This window comes from Triturus cristatus, chromosome 11 (assembly GCF_964204655.1).
Source record: "Triturus cristatus chromosome 11, aTriCri1.1, whole genome shotgun sequence".
Classification (NCBI taxonomy): domain Eukaryota; kingdom Metazoa; phylum Chordata; class Amphibia; order Caudata; family Salamandridae; genus Triturus; species Triturus cristatus.
The window spans coordinates 1065160537-1065175554 of NC_140594.1; the positions used below are offsets into that span (position 1 = coordinate 1065160537).

Genomic DNA, 15018 nt, shown 5'->3' on the forward strand with positions numbered 1-15018 from the left:
TGTAGACGTAGGCGCATTGCAATGACGTACATAGCTGCCAGGGTGTCCACGCTGTTGCATTTTGGGATTGCTTAGCTGCACTGTTGTTGGTTACCACCTGCTTTCAATCCGTGTTAATTACCGACTCTTATTTACCGATTTTCTTGGATTTCTTAATTACCGAGTGCTCCTACATGTCATTTTAACTTTTTACCACTTCATATTTACCACTTCATGTTTACCGATTCGTTAATTATGTATTCGGTGAATATGAATCGGTATTTACCGCCTCATATTTACCGAAAAGTGGTTTTTGGTCTCCTACATCTCACTTGTCTGAATACCGGTCGGTAACGGAATATTTACCGAAATTGGGCCGTTACCGACCGGTATTTCGCTACCTACATGAGGCCCTAAGTTAGCCACAATAGCCACCCAGTCTTGTAGTTTACATTTACAGAACAGTTCCAACAGAAGTGCAAGTAATTTTCGGCAGACGTTACCTACAATCCAAAATTAGAGTAACAGTCTGTAAATAGGATGAATCAGTTATTACTTCCCATAGGAGTCATTGAGTGGTCATCCAAGCGGTCATTCTGCAACAGTGCATGATTAGATCTTAGAGGTGCCCATATATCCCTGGGTCTGGATCTAACGGGCAACATGGTGGCATATAATTCTACATTAGTGTTGCAAGTCTCCACATAAACTTCCCCTTTCTCGTTGGGAGTGGGCCCTTAATCCAGTCCTCTTTTTTTTGGTGGGGGGGGGGGGGGGGGTGTTTATATAGCGCGATCTTGACCTGAATGTAGTATCGGAGCACTTTACGTGAGCACCAGTTGCGCTACAGACAGACACATTCATTTTGTTAGGCACGGGGAGATTGTGTGATTTGCCCAGGACCACAGGATGTTGAGCAGCGCTCCCAAGACTTGAACCCGGTTCCCTAGCTCCGAGGTTGACCACCCTAGCCATTAGGCCATATTGTCTCCCCTAGGTTGGTCTTTATGTAGAATGGCCAAGTGGGTAAAAAGGATGTTGAGCAGCGCTCCCAAGACTTGAACCCGGTTCCCTAGCTCCGAGGTTGACCACCCTAGCCATTAGGCCATATCCTCTCCCCTAGGTTGGTCTTTATGTAGAATGGCCAAGTGGGTAAAAAAGGATGGCCTGGAATGCGACCCAAGTGATTGCCAATGGCTGATATTAATTTAAGCTTTCACCATCTTGTTGTTTTAGCAGTAGACACACTAAGTGTGGCATGTATGCCCAGACGTGGGTCCTGTGCTGACTGTGCCATAGGACTCTAGCAATATCTCACCAATGAGACTTAAGCAAGATGATACTGCTAGGGTGTCACTTGAGTGCCCATCTAGAGCGAACACGGCCTAGCAGTCTGTGCTGTACTGTTGCTATTGGAGCAAGACTGATTTGCATAAGGCAGGTCTCTTTCTAGAACAGTATAGTGGGTGAAAATCGATGTCCTGGAACGCAATGCGGATTTCTAAAGTGAGTAGCTACCCGAAGGCTTCCCAGCGCTGGATAAGTCATAGCGTGCACCTATGCTTGCAGGAGTATCTATGGGGGGGGGGGAGGGGGTGATTAGTGGGGGTAGAGCCAGGCCATGAGCTGTTTTCTTAACTGTGTCTCATTGTCTTGGTTTCTAACTTCTCTGGGCCTGAATGATTGCCAGTGGCTGAGACTGATTGAAGAATTGCTTCCATCACCTTGTTGTTTTAGCAGAAAACAAGAAAATATCACAAATTAGCAATCTTAAAAGTTTGCAACTTTGTGTAGAATTGCCAATTTGACATTTTTTCCTCCATAGAGAAAATATTTTCCCCCAGAGAAGCCCTTCACCTACACATCTATTAAATTCAAATTCAAAATCTTTATTCGGATACGAAGAATATTCATAAAAGCACAAATCCAAAAATCACAACATATAATAAAAGTGCATAGGTCCAATAAAAGGGGAGACAATTAAAAGAAAAAGACAGATCGTGACGAAATTGATTTTTGATCAGCGTCAATGAATATATCATACAATTCATTGTAGTTAAAAATACAGTATAAAAAGAGATCTCAACAAGATGAATCTGCGATATAAAAATAATAAAATTTAACAAGGATAGATTTCAGAGAGTACACATTGAATTACGAGCACATACTGCCACTTTTAGAAAGGAATCTACTCGGAAGGTTAACTCCTCTCCTTCCAAAGTAACAATATACCTATAGGCTACCTTGTGATTAATCTAGGGTATAGTCTTGAAAAATGGCATAAAAAAACAGTTTTTTGTATTTTAAATAAAAACCACAAGAAAATTGAAAGTGCAACATTGTTTGTTTACATTGAGCATTACAGGGACACGGAAGTTGATCAAGGTTGGGATTGAACTCCAATGGGAAACAGAGCAGAAATTTCATAGTGTCGGCCCTTAGTCGAAAGAGCAAACTCCTCTCCCATCGACCAATCGGTCTTAAGAGATATCTACAGGGTAAATGGGAGGTGTTCTCGATCGCCATATATCTGGCGACTGAAGATTTCCGTACCTCTGTTTCATATCTAGTTTTACTGTAGACGGCATAAAGTGCCTTCTGTATACTTTTTTTACTTATGCCGTCTGAGTCGGTCGGATTTAAAAATATCCGCTTAAGATTTACTCTGATCAAGCTTTTCCTGACAGCAGCAAGCCAGTGTATTGCCCTTCCCTTGTCACAACTAAGGCAATCTTTTATTATTTCCCTTGTTAACTGCGCTGCGGGGTTCTTCCAAACCGCAAGCAAAAAAAATATAGCGGTACGGGCCTTAATATAGTCTTCAATCTAGGGGAGTTTCAATTCACTATGACAAGCAGACTGTGACGAAGAAATTGGGGTACTCAATAATTTGCGACAAAATCTATTTTCTTCCCCCGGATGCTGTCGCACTGTCTAAAACCCCAGACTTCTGCACCATAAGTAGCAGTGGGGATATATTGTAGTTTAAAAATTTTGATGATTGCAGAAACTACCTCTGTCTTTCTAGGTTGGGGCAAGCTAAGTATATTATTGATCGCTTTAGAAAACTTTTTACTGCTGTGCGTCACATGCTCAACCCACAAACCATTCCCTGCAAAAAACAACCCCAGATGGGGAAAAGTGCGAGTGCTCTGTAAACTGTCCGAATCCACAGCAATGGTATTGTTAGAGTACTTTTTCGAACCACATGTCATTAAAAACGATTTCTTAAAATTTGTGCACAGGTCCAAACTTGCCATAAAATCAATAAAACCCCGCACCAAAGTGCGTAAAGCATTTGGGGTGCGGGCCATTAGGACCGCGTCGTCAGCGTACAGTAAGGCGGGAGCGTATTATCATTAATGACAGGGACATCAGAAGTAAGTGATACCAACGACTCATTCAGGTCGTTGATATAAAGAATGAAGAGTAGAGGGGCCAGGACACAACCCTGCCTGACCCCTCTACCGACTCTGATGTCCTTTGATACCTCTCCGCCCTTACCGATCCGCACCCTGGCGTACAGGTCCTTATGTAAATAGACTAAAAAGTGCACTAAAACTTCATCCAAGCCATATTTTAAAAGAATAGACCAGAGCCGGGACCTGTTGACAAAGTCAAAGTCTGAGGTAAGGTCCATAAAGGCTAGGTAAATAGGAGATTTTTTAGCTATTGTATATTTACCAATAATCAAGTTGAGGTTTAGGCACTGCTCAACCGTGCAGATTTTACTTCTAAACCCCAACTGACAAGAATGTAGGATGTGGCCCTCCTCGGCCCATGTCCAGATCTTATTAAACAGGATCCTCCCTAGAATTTTCAATATATTGTCGATTAGGGAGATCGGCCTGTAACAGCTTGGATTGGAACGATCACCCTTTTTAAAAATTGGCATGATAATACTCGTTGACCATGTTTTAGGGATTGAAGAAACCGTTAAGTTATTAAAAACATTCTAAAAGAGGCGCCCAGAATTCAGGCTGGTGTTTAATGAGATCAATGGGCAGGCCATCTGGGCCTGGCGCCTTATTGCCCAGACTCTGTTGAATTGCTTCCTCCACTTCATCTATTAAATAAAGGGTGGTCTCATTCCTACTCTGAAAAGGCACTTACCTGTGCCATTCTCTATAGTAAAAGTGTGTGTACCTGCCAGAGATGTGGATATTTTCAAACCTACATGATTGTGGGTATTCACCTACTTCTATCGTGTAGCCCAAGCAGAATTTCAGCATATTTTGCCCATAACTTAATTACACATACCATCAGAAGATTTCACAGATCCGGATTATATGAATTATGATGTACTACTTATCTCAAGGTACACTTTTTGCACACCTAAATGCCACATGGTTGTTCAAAAAATGCTTTTAAAAGGTATAGCTTGGAACAAAGGAAGCAGAGTTAGCATCGAGAGTACAGAGTGAGCTGAGGAGGCAATGCGAGTAGGGCAGTGTGTGGTTGCAGACACTGCAGGGATTAAAGGGTCAGTTTGTGAACAAAAGAGGCAGAGAGCAGAGATCTCGGTGACTGCTCAGATGGAACAGGGAGCCGGTGTCAGTTTGACCGGATGGGACAGTGTGTGGAGAGGGAGCAGTCTGAGCAGAATGGGCAATATGTGAACCGAGTGTGTGTGACCAAAATGGGCAGGGAGCAGTCACCTCAGTGCATGAACAAAAGAGGCATAAAAAGGGCGCGTGCGTGTAGAGGGAGAAGAAGCAGAGATATGGCAATTACATTAAAGGCATTGGCCACTGAACTACTTTCCCACCTTCTATATTACTCATTTCTAATCAGAATTGGCTCATGTGACACAGGCCCCTCAAGAAAATGCGTGAACCTTGCTGCCATGACCACATAAAGCGTCGGGATGAATGAACCCTCGTGAAGGTGGAAAAGACAGTCTCTACTGCTATCTAAAAAACCCTTAAATGTGTATTATTTGCAAGCATCTATTTCAGTGTCTAAACGCCAATGCCCTCCCCTGAGGCGGGGGAGGGGTTTGCTCCTTTATAACGGTGTAGAAGTCGGGCTATATCACTAGACGTGCCAATGGTACCCGCAAATAGCAAGGTGTGTGCTCTCCGCGGCTCCTCCTCGGTGAGGAGAGTCAGTGACAGTCATGCCACCCTACACCAGCCCCTACACACCCCCTCTCCTGGCTGTTGCTATGGTTCAAGTCCACTTCGACTGTTGGACTGTACCACGGTGCGGCAGTGAGGGGTCTGGCTGGTTGCGACTGTTGTGGTCTGTCTTGCTGAGCACATATTTTGTACAAAATCAAAGATGCCGTGGAAAGGCGTTAATAAAACATCTCTAGGGGTTTAGGCGTGCGTGGGCGCATGCATCTTGGGCGCCTGCCTCCGCCGGAGACGTGAAACCCCCACCCCCCCTCCGCGAGCGTTGGTTCGTGCCGCTGGTTCCCTGTATGGGTGTGGCGGAGGGCGAAGAAGCTCGCTGCGTTTCCCAGGCTGCTGTCGCCGCCGCAGCGCGTTGCATTGCCTGCCTTCCCCCGCCGCAGGTGCCGGCCCACCTCAGGGCTCCGAGGGATTATTTTCCACCGACCTGCCTCGGGAGATCGTCATGTAAGGCGCGGCGGCCGGCGAGGAGGCGGATACCGGCGGGAGAAGAGACGTCAGCGGCGACACAGGCCGAGGCCGGGCAAGGAGAGCCTGCCGCAGGAGGAGGAAGGGAGACTCGGGATAAGGTATGGGGCGGGGTCTGCGCGTGACCCGGTGGGGGTGCCTGGTAACAGGGCCCTGGGTGACACCACCACCCACCCCAAGGACAGGGCAGCTGCTGTCTGGACACCGTGCATCCTGCGCTCGGCGACCCACCCTCCTCCTAGTCATAAAATCTGTCCCAACCACAGCCCTTCCTCTTCTTACTGGTCTTCAGCATGGCAACCCTCTTCAGCCCAGCTGGCATCCTTGCAGTGCCTTATTCACCACAGCTATACTACATACCTAATCATCCAACTCCCCTTCCCAAAGGCCTTTTTCTCCAAGCTTTCTTTGACCCTCATCTCCCCGAGCTGTCACGAGTAGTCCTTATTTCAGCCCACCTATCATTAGCCCCCTCCACTCTGCCCCATGCAGTTACACTTTCCCATTTACAGACCTTTCTTAGCCACATATTCCCTGTCCAGCAACTGCCTCTTAATCATACCCTTCTCAATCCCACCACTCCAGCTCGTCACGTGACGGATTGCTTCCCCTCACCATCTCTCCAATAATGGCATTCGCCCTTTCGGACTTCTTATGCCAGGCATACATTTTTGTTTACTTTTTGGCCACCGTTTTAAGAGCACCCATCTAATTCCCTCTTCACCTTTATCCGTTACACCACCTCCTCACCTGACATGTCCTTTCAAATTTAAGTTCCATCCACCAAGTTCTTGGCATACAGAACAGTCGTCAGCAGTGATATATGCCACACTCAATACCTTAATTTATAGTGTGCTCTAGTTTTTAAGCTAACAGCATTATCTTTTTGTATTCTTAAATTGATAACCTGACACTAAAAGGAAAACTTTAAGGTGCCGTGCACTTTTACTTTTATTAAAGCGGTATTTTTGGGCTAAAGAAACACTGCAATACCACTTTAAATCATGAAAAACGTTACATTTCCTCATTAGTAGAAAACTGGCGGCATCTAATTTGGCTGTTAATACAGATAACTTGTGAATACTGAATATATTGATGTGTTTAGTCATGTAAAACCACTACAAGAGAACATAAGTATTGCAAATCGTTCCCATTCCTGCGCAGAAAAAGCTAAATCAGGGCAAACACTGCTGATCACAAATGGGATGACTTCATTATATCACATTAACCCTGATTTAGTAAGGTCGTGCAAAACCCAGCCTCAGAGTGAAACATCATTGGTAAAACGCCTGTCGTGCACCTACTGGATAACTGTGCATGCTTCCTTGCATAATCTTGGCCCAACTGTGCATGCATCCTTGCATAATCTTGGCCCCTGACTCATTTCTAGAACACTTATTCTTAAAATGGATATCCTTTTCCCATATAGGTGCAATTTGTTCCTCTCATCTTCATTCAGTCAATAACCTCCTCCCCGTCTCTTCTAGTGCTGTCTAGCAGCTGGGCTTTGTTTCTGCCTCTTTTTTTGAGTTCCATCTTCACTAACTGTCAAGCAAGAGAACTCCTAGGAGGTGTCTTCAAATCCCTCTGTTCAGGGCCTATTAAAGTTTCCCTTCTTCAATTCTTTTACTGTCTGTTGTGTCTAAATCAACAGTCTTTCACTGTTATTGTAGAACTTCTGCTCTTAAGTTCTACCAGCCAGGATGACGTTACAGGTTATGAACATTTCTGTACATGCATTTATTTATAAACTGTGTTATAGAGCCAAACTCCTCACTCCTACATAAGAGTGCTGTTCAGTCGAATATGACGGTCACAATTGTGATTAAAGAGGAGTCCAGTGATTTGAGGGCATGTCTTATATGCTCTTCTCGCAGCCAGTGCTTCTGAGCGCAAGTCACTTATAGTCTGAATGATTCAGATTTTGGGAATTACCTTCAGCACAGATAGTGCATGTTGCCACTGTTCTTTTACTTTAGACCTAAGCAATGTCCGAAAAATATATTGCGTTTGCAGAGCTTAATTTTGCAGCTTTATTAATTTTTGACATTGACTTCTAGACCTTGATGGCTTGAGGGACTCTTGTGTGTTGTTGCTTTTCATGATGCATCTTTATAGCTGAAATTTACTATTATTGAAACATAGATCCTTTTATATATTTAGCAAGGAATATGGCCATTTTTGCGTTGAGCTCTGGGGTCAGAGAGACTTTTCACCTCTAAGGAAGGGCGCAGACAGTCTGCTCTTAGTCTATTGTGGACCTCTTTGTCTAGAGGGCTATGTAGTTGTCTTGCCACATAAGCTGCCACCTTGTCCGCTGGGACCCATTAAAAAGATCTTTGTTAATAAATGTCTTCGAGGTCCAGCAAGTCTGTCAGCAGTGGTCCGCTTGGGGACCTTGGGCAAGGTTAGAGTCAGCATTATCAGGTTTGGGCCGCCAGGGCCTGCCGGGCTCCTTTTCCCAATCAGAGTCTGAAGGAAAGTCATTGTTGTAATATGGCGGAGAAGGAGGGTCCCAGAAATGCATCTGAGGGGTCAGGATAGGTTCTTGTCCCTGAACTCTATACTCAGGGTAAATCCTTAGCTTTCTTCAGGCGGCCACGTGCCTTGTCTGAGGAGTGATCCCTGGGACAGATTGGAGCGGGTTTGGGCTGCTTTTGAGGTCCAGTTTACCTTGGCCTAGGGGGGTCGTTGGAGTAATTTCCTCCTAAGGAGAGGTTCTTGGGGGCAAGCCGCTAGCGTGACAATTTGCCTCTCCAGAGACTCCAGAACTGTTGTCGGGTATTTGTGGACCAATGCATCTACTACCTCTGCAATGTGTACATCGTAGGGCACAAATTAAATTTCCGCCTCCTGTGCATAGCATTCATTCCCCTCCTACATTTTGGGTCTTGGCCGTACAAATTTCGTGTTGCAATAAGGCTTAATGAAGAAGGGAAGTGCTAATGTAAATCTAGCGTGGTAATTCAGTATTGTTGGCAGCGTCAGCCGATTGGGGGGGCAGAGCCAGATATGGTTTAAAGGGGGATTGTCCAGCGCAGGTGTTGTACTCTACAGGGTGGAGCCTTGGCCTCACCCGTGCATGGTAATTCAAAATGCAGACTCCTGATTGTGCATACCGCTGTAGGCTCATGGGGGCTAGGTCCTGAAGGCAGAAATGCTGTTTGGGTCGTCCATGCTGCCTACAAGGCAGATGAATGGCAGAGGAGTGAACTGTTCTCCATGCAACGCAGGGTTCTGTCGACATGCGGAAACAAAGCAGGACCCTTGGAGAGGATAGGAGCCCCTTAGCATTCGGAGGAATGAAGTGTGACCCTCACGCTTAATGATGACTGCTCAAGGAATACGAGAACCATTCCAGAAGTTGCAGAACAAGAGCACGCATCAAAGACAACAGCGACCTATGACATATCTATGCAATAGTAAACTGTTGATCAAAATACTACACCGCAAAATAATTCTGAGGAATATTTCACAGCACAATATGTCACTATATATAAGCTTTTCAGTCAGGAGAGGTAAGACTGACTACAGACCATCCGAAATCTATTTGCCCACTCGCAAGGCAGAGCTATTTTAGGGCTAACTGGCCCATTCTGTTGAACTGACTAAAGAACAGGTGTTCTATTCAATCCGGAAGTGAATAACCAGTAAAGATGCTTTAATTTTTTCCCCTATCTTTTCACATTTACTCTGCACAGAGGTCTAATGTCAGCTTATGTCTTCTCACAATTTTCTGCTTATTTTATCCTGGAGGTTTGTGTTTACTTTTCTTTCTCTGACTACAGAGTTACATAATTTTGTAAAGTGAACTGACAATCGCACTGTACAAAGAGTGTGAAATGAGGCTGTAGGATATCACTTTTTCCTAACACACAACATTTAAATTGATTGAAAATAAATTGTACAAACATTTCAAAATGTTTCAGTAGTTACGAAAACATTTTTGTAATTTGTGTGATTGGAAAAAAAGATTTTAATAGGATGAAAACAAATCAACACTTGATGTGCAAATGATAAATATTTTAGCTGAAACACATTTTCCGCAGATTGTACGCTATATAGTTTTGTTAGTAAAACTGAATGTTAGGGGGAACATTTGTGAATATTTCAATGGAAAATATGCAGTTTGTAAATTACTGTGAGCTACAACATCTTGCTTTAGTAATATATTTATTAAAAGTGAGTTTTTAAACCTTAACTGAGGAACATTCCTGCCCCCTCTCTGATGAAAATGCTATTAGTGAAGTAAGAGGCAAGTCAGTGGTCATGTGTACCATGTATGCAGGCTAGATTCCTTTTATACATGGAGCGAAAGTTTAGTCTATTAAATCAAATGAGGCTTTTTTTGTGCAGCAGAAATGCTGAATTTGAATATTGAAGGTGGTCTGATATGTGATTATGAAGATAAAGTTGTCTTTGGTAAAAAATAAAAATTTCCTAGGATCACACAATTTGCGACCAGTTTACGGGTTAAGTACCTTACAGTTAGGTCGAGTTGATTGTTCAAGTCACTAGACCTGCAGGTCTGGTAAAATTTTTATGTTTATCGAGGCCTGGAATACTTATCTGCTGCTGGAGCATCTAAGAAAGATAGAGGCAGGAAGAAATCAGATCTTCATTGGAGTCCTGGATGTTGATTGGATGGACTGTTGTTGCTGTTTTATTTCCCTAAGTTTATAGGAAATGTAGTTTTCAGTTGGTGTTTGAAAGCTGCTGGAGAAAATTAAAGAAGAAAGTTATCTATAATCTTCTCCAAAGTGTCCTTAATAGAACTGAAAGTTTACAATTGCTAGTACATGCTTCATTGTAGATCATCCATGACTATTTCAGTAAAAGTTTTTATAATAAAACCAAATACTTTAATTTTGTTGCCATCATTTATAACAGATAATAAATTACAGAATATCATATTGAAATGATTGCAATCAGTTTTTAGTAAGAAATTGCTGGTTTGCGTATATTTAAAGAATTATTCTTTTGGCCCATATTTCTCCTGTAACTGCCTGCAGGAGTAAAGCAAATTGCCATTGCATGTATCGCCTAGTCGTTTAGTACCAGCTGGCACCCAATGTTTGTATATCCATCTTGAAAAACGATAGGTAAATATGTAGAGTTCCATAGTGGAGTGCGAAAGTTATATATTGGCGTTTTAAACATCTTTACTCAAATTTTCCATAGGTTAATAGTGGCCTATGCAACTTTAAAGTGAACCTTTTTATAGTCATTTTGTTCCGAAAACTTAATTAAGAAACAATACGTATCTTTGCCTAAACTTATTTCATAAGTGAAGGAAAGATTACTGATTGTTTGAGCATCGGTGGATCGACTATATTTATAAAGCTCATACGTTGGATCATAGCAGAAAAATAATCAAATATAAAATTTGAGGTCCCAACCATCCTTGCTACTGGGAGTCTAAAAGATATTTTAATGCCTTAAGTGGGCGTCCATAAACCCGTAAAAACATAATGCAAGGAGTCTTTAAACTAAGTGACATGTAGGTCAAAAGGTATTGCTCGAAATAAATACAAGATCTTTGGAAGTATCTTGATTATGTTACAATGGCAGTTTAAAGGTAGATGTCGAGTATTACATCTTTTTAAACTGTTCTTGTCTTTGTGTATTACAGAATCTTAATTCAGCACTATAATTTTATTCAATATCATGCAGTGAAGTTTACCCCAAGATAAAGTGCACTAGCAACTTTACAAGGATCTTGTATTTTGATATAGCCAGAATCTGTCTTCTTGCTAGTCAAAAGAAATCTAGATATTGAACCAAATCTATTTGACTCCAATACTATTGCTCACTCTGGTGATGTTGTCAAAGTGACAATATCCTCTGCATATGCAAGATGTTTTGTAGAATGCCCATTATAGAAAAACGGTTGTATGCTGTAGTTTTATAGAAGTTTGCTAATGAAGGTTTGTAGGTAAATGGCAAAGAAAAGTTGAGAGCATGAACAACTATGCTGATTCCACGCTTTGTTATATGGTCTGCTTGCTTTCCCATAATTAATAATTTAGCTTCAGGGTTGGTGTGAAGGATCGTACTGATTTAATACATTTTGACCCAAATCCCATTATTTCGATAACTCTCCATATGTACTTCCACGTGACTCCATCAAAGGCCTGTTCTGCATTGAATATAATAATTGCATGGGGTAGTGCCAATACAGGCTGCTATATCCATATGGAAAATTGCACAAATGTAAGTAACAAGGTCGCGACTGTGGACAAATCATGTTACTATGGTGAAACTATCCTGGCAGTGAGGCTGGCTAGGTGGCTAGCATGTGTTCTCTTATTGGACTGCCAGCTTCTGGAACCTTATCCTAGATTCATTTTGTTTCCTTAACCACTTTTTTATTTTTTTAAAAATATTTTTATTAGTTTTCCATCAGCGCAGTGAAACCAACTACAGAGAAGAATAAAGAGGACTCAATCCTCAATGCACATATCAGGAGAAATCCGTGCGTCCCCCGCTGCCACCCTAAGCCCCCAACCCTCCACCTTCTCTACCCCCACCCCCCCCCCCCCCGTCAGTGTGCCCGCATCAACCCCTTCTTCACTTCTGCTGGGAGTGGCCCGGGGTCGGGGATATCCGAGCCCAAGGCAATCCAAAGAGCATGTCCACTGTTCTCAGGACACCAGTGACCCCCCCCCCCCCCGCGCCACCCATCCAGACCCCAGACGCCCACCACGACTATTCGGCAAGTACTAGTACTTTGTGCGAACGCTGAGTCCTCCACAAATGTACCTAAGTGTCTCTAGTCAGTGCGGACGCTCCAGTCGGCCCAGGGGGGCCCACCCCGGGTTCCACACTCCTATCCCCGTCCACAGGATCCCTATCCTCCGTACTCAGCTCCTCCAAGGATCTAAGCCCTTCCACCAGAGCCCCCCACGCCCTTGCCGCCTCCAGCGCTTTGTCATTAGCCGCGCGTCTGGCTATCTGCAGGCGCAGCGTCCCCTCACTTCCCGCCCAGGACAAGAAGCTCGACTGCCATCTCCGAAAGCTCGGCCCAGATCTAGCTTTCCAATGCATAGTGAGCTCCCTCTTCGCCATTATCAATCCTAGATCATAAAACTTGCTGGTAATCTTGGTTTTGGAGGTGTGCGGAAACCACAACAACAGGCAAGTCCCCATCTCCGCCTCCAGCTCTCGCTCCGTCACTTGGTTCAGGCACACCACCACATCCGCCCAATAAGAGCCCAGTCCCACACAAGACCAAAACATATGACCAAAATCAGCACCCTCCACTCTGCACCGAGGGCACGGCGATTGGGAGCCTCCGAAGTACTGCAGGAGTTTGACCGGAGTTAAGTAAGCCCTGTGTAAGGTATAAAATTGGACCAGTTGGAATCTGGCATTGCGCGTGCCCTTCCAGGCCCGCCGCACTAGCTGCACCCACGTCGTCTCGGGAATAGGCCTACCTAGATCCCCTTCCCATTTACCCCTCAGGGCATCCAGAGGTGGTACCCTCTCTGTGGACAGCCGCTTGTATAAACAAGTGATAGCCTTGAACGTACCCGCCGCCATCGTGACATACTGACACCCCAAAGAAATCGGGGGCTCCGAAAGCCCCATCTTCCACTGTCGCTGGATCGCCGCCACCAATGCAGTGTGCAGAAGATAATCCCCCCTCGGTAAATCGTACGCCTCGTGCAATTCCTGAAATGGCAACAATACGCCATCCCTATATAAATCTCCCATCATGTGAACCCCCCGCTCCTCCTAACCAGCCAACGCCGGCCAATCCCCGCCATGAGGGAGGGCCGTACACATGCCCAGCGGAATCTCCGGGGCATACGGGGCTACGAAGCCTGCTCGCTTCTGACTCCGAATCCAGCACAAGCGGAGTGTACGCTCCTCGAGGGTAAGCTGATCCAGCCGGAGACTCTGCCGAAGCACAATAAAGGACAGCACATGCCGCGGAATGACCCTACCCTGTGGGCCCTCTGGGCCCCGAAACTCGCGCTACGGCCTGCGTCAGCCACTGCAGCTGCGCTGCCAGATAGTACCATTCGAAGTCCGGGACCGCCAGTCCCCCCTCCTCCCTCTGCCTCATCAAAGTGGACAGGGCCACCCGCCGCCTCCCCGTTCCCCATATAAATCCTGTCAGCAAAGTCCGAAGCATCTTAAAAAAGGTGACTGGGATCCATATCGGCAAGGTACGGAAAAAGTATAGTAATCGCGGCAGGGCTATCATCTTCAGCAGCGCGACCCGCCCAGCCACCGATAAAGGAAGAGTGCACCAGAACGCCATGCTACCCTTGAGCCCCCGCAGCGCAGCACCCACATTCCCCTCGAAAAGGTCAGCTGGGGCGTGGAATATACGGACGCCCAAGTATGGCAAGCAGGCAGGCTCCCACCGCAAGTCGGTGGACTCCAAAGGAGGTCGGGTGCCAGAGGTCAGAGGAAACAGGCAAGTCTTAGCCCAATTCACCTGCAACCCCGACAATCGCCCAAACTCCCTAAGTAGGGTTCTGGCGCCCCGTAGAGAGCCCCCTGCATCTGCCAGATAAAGCAAGAGGTCATCCGCATATAGCGATATGTAATGCAGCTCATCCCGCAGCCGGACGCCCCCATAACACTGCCCCCTTCTGGCATGAGCCGCCAGGGGCTCAATTGCCAGTGCGAACAACAGCGGGGATAATGAACAGCCCTGGCGAGTGCCCCTCGTCACCGGATAGGCCGCCGAAATAGTGCGCCCCGTACGAACCCTAGCCGTGGCGGAGCTATATAGCAGTCTGGTCCACCGCACAAAGTTATCGCCCAGTCCGAACTCCTTCAGCACTCGGAACTGATACGGCCACTCCACACTATCAAATGCTTTTTCGATGTCCACCGATAGAACCACTGCCTCCGGCATATCCTCCCTATCCACCCCCAATATCTGCACCAACCGCCGAATGCACGTCGCTGTATTCCGAGTAGGGAAGAACCCCGACTGGTCCGCATGCACCAGGGAGCACATGTGACCCAGGAGTCGCGTGGCCAGGATTTTGCTAAGGATCTTATAGTGAACCGAAAGCATGGAGAGCGGCCGGTACGCCGTCCTGGAGGTGGGGTCCCCGCCCTTCTTCAGCAACGGCACTATGATTGCTTCCCTCATGGAGGCCGGCAACCTGCCCAGCTCCCACGCCTCGCTATATACTGCCTGCAGCCGCGGTGCCAAAACATCCAAATAAGCGGCATAGAACTCCACCGGAAGTCCATCAGCCCCCGGAGTCTTGTTTCCTTAACCACTTGGCTGTTTTAGCCTTCAGAATTTAGAAAAGCTTATGTTTCAATTTTTGAAAAAAAAACATTAGACTTTGCCTTTCACAGCTTTAAGACAAGCTGAAACGACAAAAAAGCTCAAAAGTTCTATGATTTGAAAGGAGTTGATCCTTTTTCGGAGTCTCCTCCGAGTTGATCATTGTTCGGAGTC

At 45.5% G+C, this 15018-nt stretch overlaps 1 protein-coding gene across 3 annotated transcripts in view; it reads left to right on the plus strand.

Annotated features, from left to right (window-relative positions):
• The window catches only part of GNB4 (G protein subunit beta 4), a 684865-nt gene that overhangs the window by 288769 nt on the left and 381078 nt on the right, over nt 1-15018 (plus strand). The window contains exon 1 of one of the 3 annotated variants that reach the window (XM_085635393.1): nt 5375-5683. The exons of the other annotated variants lie outside the window; for them this stretch is intronic. The gene's annotated coding sequence lies outside the window, so the exon portion shown is untranslated. Of the gene's footprint in view, nt 1-5374; nt 5684-15018 lie in introns of those variants that run through there. 3 annotated transcript variants of the gene reach the window in all.